The sequence below is a fragment of the Macaca mulatta genome, chromosome 19 (genome assembly GCF_049350105.2).
Source record: "Macaca mulatta isolate MMU2019108-1 chromosome 19, T2T-MMU8v2.0, whole genome shotgun sequence".
In the NCBI taxonomy this organism is placed as follows: Eukaryota; Metazoa; Chordata; class Mammalia; order Primates; family Cercopithecidae; genus Macaca; species Macaca mulatta.
This window is the reverse complement of record NC_133424.1, coordinates 64,257,589-64,270,501: the sequence shown is the minus strand read 5'-3', so window position 1 is coordinate 64,270,501 and position 12,913 is coordinate 64,257,589. Positions and strand designations below refer to the sequence as shown.

At 42.7% G+C, this 12,913-nt stretch overlaps 1 long non-coding RNA gene and 1 pseudogene across 1 annotated transcript in view; one reads left to right on the top strand and one right to left on the bottom strand.

Moving 5' to 3' along the window:
* Positions 1–2,296: 2,296 nt before the first annotated feature.
* Positions 2,297–12,913, bottom strand: part of LOC106994835 (uncharacterized) — a 14,037-nt gene continuing 3,420 nt past the window's right edge. The window contains exons 2-3 of the long non-coding RNA XR_003725023.2: positions 11,122–12,851; positions 2,297–3,242 (exon numbers count right to left, since the gene is read on the bottom strand). This is a non-coding gene — a long non-coding RNA (uncharacterized LOC106994835). The remainder of the gene's footprint in view (positions 3,243–11,121; positions 12,852–12,913) is intronic.
* Positions 11,480–12,722, top strand: MACMULV1R-PS1042 (vomeronasal 1 receptor macMulV1R-ps1042 pseudogene; annotated as a pseudogene).

Below are 12,913 nucleotides of genomic sequence, written 5' to 3'. Positions count from 1 at the left end.
CCAGAGTTCAGTCACTACTTGACATGAGAGTTTATATTGGAAATAAATCATATAAATATATGTGCTAGAGGCTTCCCCGAGGTATCTGAACTCGCTAGACTCCAAGAATATACATCTTGGACAGGAACCACACAAATGCAACTTGTGTGCATTTTTTTTTTACCCGAACATCAAAACGGAAACATCAGAGTATTCATACTGGAGAACAGCCTTACAAATGTAACGAATGTGGTAAGCCTTTTTTAAAAAAAATCAAATGGGCCGGGTGTGGTGGCTCACACCTGTAATCCTAGCACTTTGGGAGGCCGAGGTGGGTGGATCACCTGATGTCAGGAGTTCAAGACCAGCCTGGCCAGCATGGTGAAACCCCATCTCTATTAAAAATACAAAAATTAGCTGGGCATGGTGGTGGGCGCCTGTAATTCCAGCTACTTGGGAGGCTGAGGCAGGAGAATCACTTGAACCCGGGAGGTGGAGGTTGCTGTGAGCCAAGATTGCACCATTGTACCCCAGCCTGGGTGATAAGAGCAAGACTCCATCTCAAAAAAATAAAAAATCAAATGTTCATGTTTTTGGAGTTTGAGAGAATTTATACAGGAGAAAAGCCAAATGATTGTGCTTAACATGGAAGGACCTCTAATCAGTAGTGTGTCTTCAGGCTTCACCAAATTATTCATGCTGGATAGAAACCTTGCAAATGTAATTAACAAGGTAAAGTTTTAAACCATTTCTCAACAGATTCCACATTAGGTAAACCATACTATGGATAACTAAGTCTGCTTCTCCATCCAGGATTGACCTGGAATGATACCTGCTGTAAAATAACTACAAGACAAAATCTGTCAAAACCCCAGGTAATATGTACATCAAAGGAGCAAAAGCATGTGTGCAAATGGCTAATTCAGTATATAAAATAATTGTATTCACTTTGACATTTCTTAAAAAGGCTAGTTAACTATTTGTGACCTTCATCCTAAAGTATGAAGTCTTTCCTACACATCCTTCATTGTGGCCTCTGGGAATAAATCAGATGAGAGGGCTACTTCATTAGGTGTGGTTCCTTCATATCCATGTTTTCTGGAAGATTAAGGTCACTGTACTGTGTGAGTTAAGCAGCATGGAGTACGGTGGAGAATAATGTAAATTTACAACGTAAGTCACTGAGCTTGTGTTCACAGTGTCCTTTGACAAACAGTTACTTTGGGATATGGGAAACATACAGTGTACTTTCACTACCCTAAAAATCTGTGCTCCACCTAGATTTGTACATTGTTTTCACTTCTGTCACTTGTTGCTTCACATGTTTTGCAGCTGGTTTTAAGTGCACACACACAAGATTCTCAAATCATCTTTGTAAATTGACATTTTTATCAAGTAACCACCCTGTCACTCAGGCTGGAGTGCAATAGTGATAAGGTCAACTTTTGGAACCCATCTGCAAATTTCCTAGGATTCTTAGAGTAGCTTCCTAGCTTTTCCTTAATTGCTGTGTATCAGTTATAGAGAAGGGGACCTGCAATAGGACTGGCCGTTCGGCTCCTGCTACTTCCCTAAGGGGTAGCAAGGCTGGAGGGAGAGTGGAATATGGTGTTCCCCTCTGAGTGTTAGGGGGACTTAGTAGCGTCCTAAGGGTTTTAGCCTCAGGAGCACTTGGTAAGGGGGCGATAGGGATGGTCGCTGTTCATCCTTAGAGACAAGTGGCTCTTGTAAAAGGGGGTCATCTGACTGGGCATGGTGGCTCATGCCTGTAATCCCAACACTTTGGGAGGCCGAGGCAGGCGGATCACCTGAGGTCGGGAGTTCAAGACAAGCCTGACCAACATGGAAAAACCTCATCTCTACTAAAAAGGCAAAACTAGCTGGGCATGGTGGTGTGTGCCTGTAATCCCAGCTACTTGGGCGGCTGAGGCAGGAGAATTGCTTGAATCTGGGAGGTGGAGGTTGCAGTGAGCTGAGATCAAGCCATTGCACTCCAGCCTGGGCGACGAGCGAAACTCCATCTCAAAAAAAAAGGGGGGGGGTCATCTATATCATCTATAATATCTAATTCTACCTTAGAACTTTCCTTTGGTTGGAGGGGGAGGTGGGTTCTGGGAGTTTCACAGATTGTTAGGTTTTGGTATAGGGTCATAAAAGCCTGTGCATATGGGATTTCTGACCATTTGCCCTGCCTCTTGCAAAATAGGTCTAATGGCAGGATGGTGTCATAATTAAGGCTGCCAGTGACTGCCCATTGTTCCAGGCTGGGCAGTTCATAATGGGGACAGACAATGTTGCACAAAAAAAAAATTACACATTTTGTCTTTAGAGTGTCAGGGTCAAATTTATTTCAATGGTTGAGGATATAGCCAAGCATGGAATCAGGTGGAAGAGGTGGAGAGTTGCCCATAGTGGTCTGGAAAAGAGAAGAGGACTTTAAAAAGTGGAGGGCTCATTAGGTGACCCAAATTTTACCTGGGGCATCCCCCTGGAAAAATTCTGGGCCCAGAGTGGGGTCCCTGGGAGCATCCCCCCTTTAGGGCTCCAACTTAGTCTGTCAGACATCTCTGACCTTAGATGGGTGCTGGCACCGCTTTGGAATGGTTCTCTCCACCACTGAGGACCTGACAAGTTTTTCTATCCCACTTAAAGCAACTCTTTAACCCTCTCAACTTGGGCAATAATAAATCCCCTTTCATGAATTCCCTCCACCACCATGCACCACACAGACCACCTACGATATGCCCAGACCCTCTGACTTGTATAACCTTTTTTCCATAGTTAGGTGGGTTTTCTGTCCTTGGCCAGTTGAATGAGGGAAGGGAAGAATTTAGCATAAGTAAAAGAAGCTTAAGTCACCTGAAACCTGTGAGTTCGCCCTGGATGAGCTACTGCTGCCAACTGCATCACACATAGGGATCAGGGACTATTACTGAAAAGGACAGAAAAGAGTCTTTTCCCCTTCTGGGCGGGGCAGCCATCCCTGTTCACTCCTTGGCCTTCAGAGACCACCAGAGAGTGGCCCCAGTCAGTTCCCCCCAATTACCAAGGAGCTACTAGAAAACGGCTGCTGAAAGACTGAAAAAGGAGAAAAGGAAAAGAACTCAGAAAAAGAAAAAAAGGAATAGGACTCAGGTTTCTCACCTGAACCAAGCGGTGGCAGTCAGGCACTTCCACACAGAAACCTTTCAGTTTCACCGGAGAATGGCCCTGGCCAGAAACTTGCAGTTGTCTTCGTGCTCAGGCGCTGTCCACCGAGGGTCCTGAGTTGGAAAGGAAAAGAGAACCTAGACAAAGACTTCCCTGTATGTAAAAGGGGAAAGGAGAAAAAGAAATCCCAAACTTTGGACCTACTTTCTCTCCTGGCTAGCTCACCAAAATATGTTACCAGTAGAGGGTCTTGATTGCAAGTTGTTCAGGTTCTTGGCATTTTGAACAAAGAATTGGAAAAAACACCCAGCAAAGCAAGGAAAGAATGCAGCATCAAAAGAACGAAAACAGGAATTTACTGAAAATGAAAGTACACTCCACAGTGTGGGAACAAGCCCTAGCAGTGGCCGGGATATAGAATCTTCTTGGGTCCAAATGACTACTGCAGCTTTCCCATTGGCCGCTTGGTGGTCTCCTCATATAAATAAAATGGCCTGCAATCAGTCAACCAATCAGAGGCTAAAGTAAAGTTACAAAGGTCTTTACTTTGTAAAAGTAAAAGCAAAAAGCAATCAATCAGAGGTACTTTTAATTTCCCACCTGCCACGCAGACAAGGTAGAGGTTTGCAAAGGGAGTAGTCTCTGGTTCTTTTGTTACTTAGGTGTGGAAAGTTAGGGGTTTCCCTTCAATTTAGTTCAAGGAAGTTAGCACGAAACAGCCTTAGGTTTTCTGCCTCCAGACCCTATTCTCCTGCCTCAGGACCGCAGGCCCACGCCACCACACCTGGTTAATTTTGTATTTTTTGTAGAGATGGAGTTTCGTCATGTTGCCCAGACTGGGAGAAATATATTTTAAGGTATAATTAGCATGTTATGTTTTAAAAATCCCGGTGATATACTTGCACATTAGCAACAGAGCTCTTGCTTCTGCATTATACAATTTCAGTTCATTATCTTGTATCATTCGAATTATTTCATGGAACTTAAAATGTAAGAGACCCTCTACATATTGATAGAGCACATCCTTTTTATCTGTCAGTTCTCTGTACATATTTTTTGCCACACAAATCTAAAAATACCACCTTGATTTATGGATCCTTCAAGTTTTTCATTTAAGTACAAGGGAAGAAATGTAAATCTATAAATTGGGTTAAGTGATTTCTAGGAAAGTGTATAATTGTTTTTAAAAAGTATTTTAAAAAGTAAGTTTTGGGCAGGTGTAGTGGCTCGCACCTATAATCCCAGCACTTTGGGAGACCACGGTGGGAACATTGCTTGAACCCAGGAGTTTGAGACCAGCCTGGAGAACATGGTGAAACCCCATCTCTATTTAAAAATAAATAAATAGACCGGGAGCAGTGGCTTATGCCTGTAATCCTAGCACTTTGGGAGGCCGAGGCGGGTGGATCACTTGAGGTCAGGAGTTTGAAACCAGCTTGGCCAATATGGCAAAACCCCGTCTCTACTAGAAATATACAGATTAGCTGGGGGTGGTGGCAGGTGCCTGTGATCCCAGCTACTCAGGAGGCTGAGGCGGGAGAATCGCTTGAATCCATGAGGTGGAGGTTGCCGTAAGCCAAGATCACGCCACTGCACTCCAGCCTGGGCGACAGGAGTGAAACTACATCTCTAAATAAGTAAATAAATAAAATGGAGCTTTGCTATAGTTGAGAAATTATTATAGAGTACCATGCTTATTATGATAACCTCATGTAGAAATTTTTATAGCTTTTTGAAAAATGACTTTTTTGTTAATTTTTATTGTCTTATAAACATTAATTTTCACAATTCAAGTGTAAAAATATTGTAGACAATTTGTCTAAGCAGTATTTTGGAAGCACTTTCAACAATTATATTGTGTAAAGGGTCCTATTTATGCTGGAAGAAAGGACATGTATAAGGTTTTAGCATGAGGAAATTGAGGCTTTCTCAACCTAGAAGTCAAGAGTTTCAAGAGTAAACATTCAGTGTTGGATTAAAGAATCTGAATCTACTTTTTGATTGATTACTGATATCTTTTAAGCCACACCACTTTTTCTATTTTGCCCATTTGGGCAAGTCGATAATAAAGCCTGAGTGCTCCCTTCTTTGGTATATGCTGGAAGTTCAAGACATGCCTGGGTACCTTTACCCTAGCCCTACTCCTTAACCATAGTCAACAACACATTTTCCTGCTCTCACAAGCCACTTTTGAACCAGCTTGGGAAGTCTTCTGCTCTTTCCAGAGTCTCATTATGTAACAAATATGATACTTCACTATGTGACATCGTCAGTCCCAGCATCCAAACGTGGGTGGGGTTCCATCCTGTTCTAGTGGAGTGCCCCCAGTGCAAATTAACAAAATATGTTTTGGGTTGAATATATAAAGTTTCTACTTTACCTACCCCGCAAGATATCCCATTGTGTATGTTTATTCAGAGGGAACATTAACTTTTTTTTTTTTTTTTTTTTTTTTTTTGAGACTAAGTCTCACTCTGTGGCCCAGGGCTGGAGTGCAGTGGCACGATCTCTGTTCACTGTAACCTCTGCCTATCGGGTTCAAGCAATTCTCGTGCCTCAGCCTCAACCATGTCCGTCTAATTTTGTATTTTTAGTAGAGACGGGAATTTCTCCATGTTGGTCAGTTTGGTCTCGAACTCCTGACCTCAGGTGATCCACCAGCCTCAGTTGGTTGAGATTGCAGGTGTGTACCACCACACCAGCTAAATTTTGTATTTTTAGTAAAGACTGGGTTTTGCCATCTTGGCCAGGATGGATGACCACCAGGATGGTGATCCACCCGCCTCAGCCTCCCAAAGTGCTGGGATTACAGACATGACCTACAGACATGACCCACAACCCTGGCCCATTAATCTTTTTTTTTTTTTTGAGACGGAGTCTTGCTCTGTAGCCCGGGCTGGAGTGCAGTGGCCGGATCTCAGCTCACTGCAAGCTCCGCCTCCCGGGCCCACGCCATTCTCCTGCCTCAGCCTCCGGAGTAGCTGGGACTACAGGCGCCCACCACCTCGCCCGGCTAGTTTTTCGTATTTTTAGTAGAGACGGGGTTTCACGGTGTTAGCCAGGATGGTCTCGATCTCCTGACCTCGTGATCCGCCCGTCTCGGCCTCCCAAAGTGCTGGGATTACAGGCTTGAGCCACCGCGCCCGGCTCCATTAATCTTTTTTAAAAAAATTTATTATTATTTTTTAAGACAGAGTCTAGCACTGTTTCTGTTTTTGTTTTGTTTTTTGTTTTTTTCACAGAGTCTTGCTATGTTTCCTAGGCTGGAGTGCAACGATGTCATCTCAACTCACTGCAGCCTCTGCCTCCTGGGCTCAATCGATGCTCCTGGCTCAGCCTCCCAAGTAGCTGGGACTACAGGTGTGCGCCACCATGCCCAGCTGATATTAGTATGTTTTGTGGAGATGGTGGTTTCATCATGTTGCCCAGGCTGGTCTTGGACTTTTGGGCTCAAGCAATCCTCCTGCCTCAACCTTCCAAAGTGCTAGGATTACAGCCATGAGCCACCGTGCCTGTCCTAACATTTAATCTTTTCAAATTCACTATGTATTCTTTTTTGTTTTTTTTTTTTTTCTGTTTACTTCACTATGTATTCTAAGCACAAATAAGAAATTCTTATTCCCTAATTATTTTCATGTATATAATATATATATATTACATTTTTTAATGTTTTTTTTTTTTTAAGACTGCGTCTCACTCTGTCGCCCAGGCTGGAGCACAGTGGTGCAATCTCAGCTCACTGCAAACTCTGTCTCCCAGGTTCAAGTGATTCTTCTGCCTCAGCCTCCCAAATAGCTGGGATTACAGGCATGCGCCACCACACCCAGCTAATTTTTGTATTTTTAGTAGAGACACGGTTTCACCGTGTTGTTCAGGCTGGTCTCAAACTTCTGAACTCATGTGATCCACCTGCCTCGGCCTCCCAAAGTGCTGGGATTACAGGTATGAGTCCCCACACCTGGACCACTTCCTAATATTTGTATATACTTGCCATATTTTTATTTTTACCACACATAAAAGTCAAGGCAAATGCAAGCCACTGATCTTAGTACATACAAAGGCATGTAGAAATATAATCATATAGTGAATATTCATGAATACTGAGGCAGGTTTTAGATGCTCAGAGTCTGAAATTGCACTGCATGGTATTTCCACAAAAATGTCCTGGGGCACACTCAGAGAGAATAGCTCAAGTGCAAATTATAAGCATATATTCGCAAAATTGTATCCTGTTTGAATTCATCTAATATGAAAAAACTTGTTATAGGTGGCATTCAACCTTCAGCACTTCGTGATGTATTACTAATATTTATTATGAAGTGCCCCAGTGAGGCAGAACTTGCTTTGGTTGATGTAAGGCACATGATTTGTTCCAGGTTGCAAAACAAGCAATTACATTTTACTGATTAATACATCCATTATAAATCAATACTAAAATGCAATTTCAGTAGCCAAATATGAATCCTACACATGAACACTCTTCTGCTTCTTTCGAATAAAATGCCCTCTGTAATAACTGCTGTCTTTTTAGTTTCCAAGAATAAGACTAATTTTCATTAATATGATATACAACTATTACTTTGTGTGTGTGCCGGAGTTTCCCTCTTATTGCCCAGGCTGGAGTGCAATGGTGCCATCTGGGCTCGCTGCAACCTCCGTCTCCTGGGTTCAAGCGATTCTCCTGCCTTTGCCTCCCGAGTAGCTGGGATTACAGGCATGTGCCACCATGTCCGTCTAATTTTGTATTTTTAGAAGAGACGGGAATTTCTCCATGTTGGTCAGTTTGGTCTCGAACTCCTGACCTCAGGTGATCCACCAGCCTCAGCCTCCCAAAGTGCTGGTATTACAGGCATACGCCAGTGTGCCTGGCCACAACTATTACTTTTCAAAGTAGAAGGTGACTATCATTCTCCTTACATTTTTTTTTTGTCTACCATACATGCATTTTTTGTCTACCATATATGCAGATAGGTAACCTATCATTCTACTCCAATGAAAATCTCATTCTCTTAATGTTCCGGTCTGCTATTCATGTAACATGGTCATCCTGCAGAGTGATCCTTTCCTTTAATCAATAAAGACTCTCTGCCATATCAACAAAAGAGAAGGTGCCCTGATGACATGAGGCATGATAATTTGGAAAATAGTTGTCTGTGTGTTATCTGCTACTTCCCATGCTCTCAAGTTTATACCATATTGTATCTTTTTTTGTTTGTTTTGTTTTTGGTAGAGACAGGGTTTTGTCATGTTGCCCTGGCTGGTCTTGAACTCCTGGGCTCAAGCGATCTTCTCGCTCCAGCCTCCCTAGGACTACAGGCATGCATCACCATGCCCAGCTAATTTTTTTTTTTTCTTCTTCAGATAGAGTTTTGCTCTTTTTGCCCGGGCTGGAGTGCAATGGCATGATCTCACTGCAACCTCTGCCTCCCGAGTTCAAGCAAATCTCCTGCCTCAGTCCCTAAGTAGCTGGGATTACAGGTACTTACTACCACACCTGGCTAATTTTTGTATTTTTAATAAGGACGGGGTTTCACCATGTTGTCCAGGCTGGTCTCGAACTCCTGGCCTCTCAGGTGATCTGCCTGCCTTGGCCTCCCAAAGTGCTGGGATTACAGTCATGAGCCACTTCACCTGGCCCATACTGTATCTTAAAACACTGCAAAGTAGGTACATAGTGCACTGGTAACCACTTCATCCCACTGCACCTTGAGCTGCAATTTCTACTTATTTGCTAACTTTGTCTGTTTGAAAACCCAAAGAATCAATTTTGACCGCTAAATTTTGTATTTCTTCATTAATTACATAGCCAGTGAGTGTTCTTTTTCTTGGGGGGGGGGGGAGTATCAATTGTTGGCTTATGTGATATTAAAAAAAATGGTAGAATCTGCCATTTAAATCATTTGATGCTGTTGTTTTTATTTGTGAAAGACTGTTACAAATATATCTCTTTCTTCTAGGGATAGATTTCTGTTCAGGCTTCCTATCATTGCTGGGGTCAATATTGATAAAGTAGATTTTCCTATTTCTTCATCATCACTTCTAAATTAATTTGCATTTAATTGTACAAATGAGTTCAGTGACATCTAATGTGAATTATTGGGATCAAGTACTTTTTCTTTTTTCTTTTTTTTTTTTGAGACAGAGCCTTATTCTGTCTCCCAGGCTGCAGTGTAGTGTTGTGATCTAGGCTCACTGCAACCTCCGCCTCCGGAGTTCAAGCGCTTCTCCTGCCTCAGCCTCCTAAGCACCCAGAATTATAAGACGCACGCTACCACATCGGCTAATTTTTGTATTTTCAGTAGAGATGGTGTTTCACCATGTTGGCCAGGCTGACCTTGATTCCTGACTTCACATGATCCACCACCTTGGCTCCCCAAAGTGCTGAGATTACAGGCGTCAGCCACCATGCCTGGCCCAAGGCTACAGTTCGGTTGGGTTTTTGTAGAAGCGGCATTGGGACATAGGTTTACATCTATTCTAACATTTAAGAGATTAGATCACTTTTCCTGTTTTTTTAGTTTATCTTATACTTGCCTTGTTTTTATTCTATATGATTTTTGTGAATGTATTGTTGGCATACATTAGCATTGCCTTAAAGGATTCCATTGTGTGGATATCACTGAGTCATTTTACTATGTGGATGGTCTATAGTTTGGGGTATTATGACTAGTGCTGGTATATAAATTCTTGAATTAATCTTTTGGTGGTGTATATATATAGATATAGATAGAGATAGAAATTTATTTGGGGTATATTTGTAAGAGTGTAATTGTTGAGGCCGGGCGCGGTGGCTCAAGCCTGTAATCCCAGCACTTTGGGAGGCCGAGACGGGCGGATCACGAGGTCAGGAGATCGAGACCATCCTGGCTAACACGGTGAAACCCCGTCTCTACTAAAAAAATACAAAAAACTAGCCGGGCGAGGTGGCAGGCGCCTGTAGTCCCAGCTACTCGGGAGGCTGAGGCAGGAGAATGGCGTGAACCCGGGAGGCGGAGCTTGCAGTGAGCTGAGATCTGGCCACTGCACTCCAGCCTGGGTGACAGAGCGAGACTCTGCCTCAACAAAACAAAAAACAAAAAACAAAAAACAAAAACAAAAAAAAAGAGTGTAATTGTTGAGACCTAGGTTTGTATCTCTTCAGGTTATGTAGGTACTACCAAAGAGTTTTCCAAAATATTTGTGCCATTTTTAACACCCATTGGTATGAAGTGCCTGATTTACCCACATCTTTTCCAAAACTTGATATTTCCTACCATTTTTATTATAGATTTCTGGTTGGTGTACAATGATATTAGGTAGTAGTGTTATTTGAATTCTCACAATTAATAAGGACATTGAACATTTTCTCTAAATTATTATTATTATTATTTTTTTTTTTTTTTTTTTTTTTTTGAGACGGAGTCTCGCTCTGTCGCCCAGCCCAGGCTGGAGTGCAGTGGCGCGATCTCGGCTCACTGCAAGCTCCGCCTCCCGGGTTCACGCCATTCTCCTGCCTCAGCCTCCCGAGTAGCTGGGACTACAGGCGCCCACAACCGCGCCCGGCTAATTTTTTGTATTTTTAGTAGAGACGGGGTTTCACCGTGGTCTCGATCTCCTGACCTTGTGATCCGCCCGCCTCAGCCTCCCAAAGTGCTGGGATTACAGGCGTGAGCCACCGCGCCCGGCCTTCTCTAAATTATTAATTGAATAATGTTTTTGAAGCTTCTATTGGAATGTTTTGACTATAATTTACTCTATTGTGTGAATCTGTGTTTTTTTACGGTACATACATCTCTCTCTTCCAAACCCCTCGTGTGTGTGTGTGTGTGTGTGTGTGTGTGTGTGTGTGTGTGTGTGGTGTGTCTTTTAGCAGTGCCAGCTCTTAATTTTACTATGGCCTAATTTGTCATCTTTCCTATATTATTAATGTGTTTTGTGTGGCTTGAGAAACATTTTGTTATTCTAAAACCACAAGAATACTATTATTGTTTTTCTAGAAATTGTATTACTTACCATGAAAATTTAGATCAGCAATTCATTCAGAAGTAATTTGTTCTATAGTGTTGGTAGCGGTTGAGGTTATGTCTTTTTTCCATTATAACTACCTCATCAGTTTATTCATAAAATGTTAGATGATGCTTTTTTTCTGTTTGCTATCACTTGTCATTGCTTCTCCCATGGTTAACAGCACCTCATCCTTAGTGCTGACTTCCATGAAGTATCCTGGTAATTCTTTCCATTTCTAAGTGCACCTGGCTATCCTCACCGGAGCACACAGTGAAAGTTACTGTTAATGACAAGAATCTTCAATAAGGCTATTTTCTCATAAGAATGATTGTTACCATCCTTAAAGGAACATGTGCTGAATGAAAGAATAGATTCCAGTGATGTGGCAATAAGGATAATCTTCTTATCACAGAAGAGAGTTGAAATCCTAGGCAACTTCTCTCTTATCTGCTATTATCTATTCCTTTCTTACAAAGGATCCAGGTTGAGGTCCACAGATGTGATTCTCAAGCACTTGATTATTGGAAACCCCATGTTTCTTCTCTCAAAAGGAGTTCCCCAGACAATGTCAGCTTTTGGATTGACACATTTCTTCAATGGTTTTGGATGTGAACATACTTTCTATGTAGAAAGAGTGGTTAGGACTACGTCCATTGGCACCACCTGCCTCTTGAGTGTCTTCCAGACCATAAGGATCAGCCCCATGAACTCCAGGTGGAAGAATCTTAAAGTAAAAGCTGCAAAGTACATTGGATACTCCATTCCCATCTGCTGGATCCTGTACATTGTAGTAAATTTTTCCCGTGTATCTGGTTGTCACATACAGCAACAAAAACATCACAAAGAAGAGATTTTGGTTACTGTTCTACTCTAGGTTTTTTTTTTTTTTTTGAGACGGAGTCTCTCTCTGTCACCCAGGCTGGAGTGCAGTGGCCGGATCTCAGCTCACTGCAAGCTCCGCCTCCCAGGTTTATGCCATTCTCCTGCCTCAGCCTCCGGAGTAGCTGGGACTGCAGGCGCCTGCCACCGCGCCCGGCTAGTTTTTTGTATTTTGTAGTAGAGACGGGGTTTCACGGGGTTAGCCAGGATGGTCTCGATCTCCTGACCTTGTGATCCGCCCGTCTCGGCCTCCCAAAGTGCTGGGATTACAGGCTTGAGCCACCGTGCCCGGCCTTTCTCTAGGTTTTAACAAAATTATAGACCCATTGTATGCAGCATTATTTGTATTCCCTGAAGTTTTATTTTCTGGGCTCATAATCTTGTCCAGTGGCTCCAGGATTTTCATTTTGTACAGGCACAAGCAGTAAGTCCAACACATTCACAGGAATAATGTTTCCTCCAGATCCTCCGAGTCCAGAGTCACCCAGAGTATCCTTGTCCTGGTGAGCACCTTTGTGTCTTTTCACATCCTCTCCTCCTTCATTCATGCTTGTATTGCTCGATTTCATAATCCCAGGTGGTGGCCGGTGAACACTGTTGCCCTCATTTCTGTGTGTTTTCCAAGTGTCAGCCCCTTTGTTGTCATGAGCTGTGACTCCACTGTATCCAGGCTCTGCTTTGTCTGGATCAGAAATACAAATTCTCCTCATCTTATCATAAATAAGTAAATTGCATGTTTTTGCACACATTCAGTTGTTTACACATTCATCATCCTTGGAACATCAATACAGAAACTTACGGAGGAGCCACATTTCTATTGTAGTCTCAGGATTTTCTTCAGCTGGTTAATGTGGTACCTACGTGGGGATAGCAACGGTGAATAAATCAGGTTATCCTCATCCTGATGCATAGTATCCAA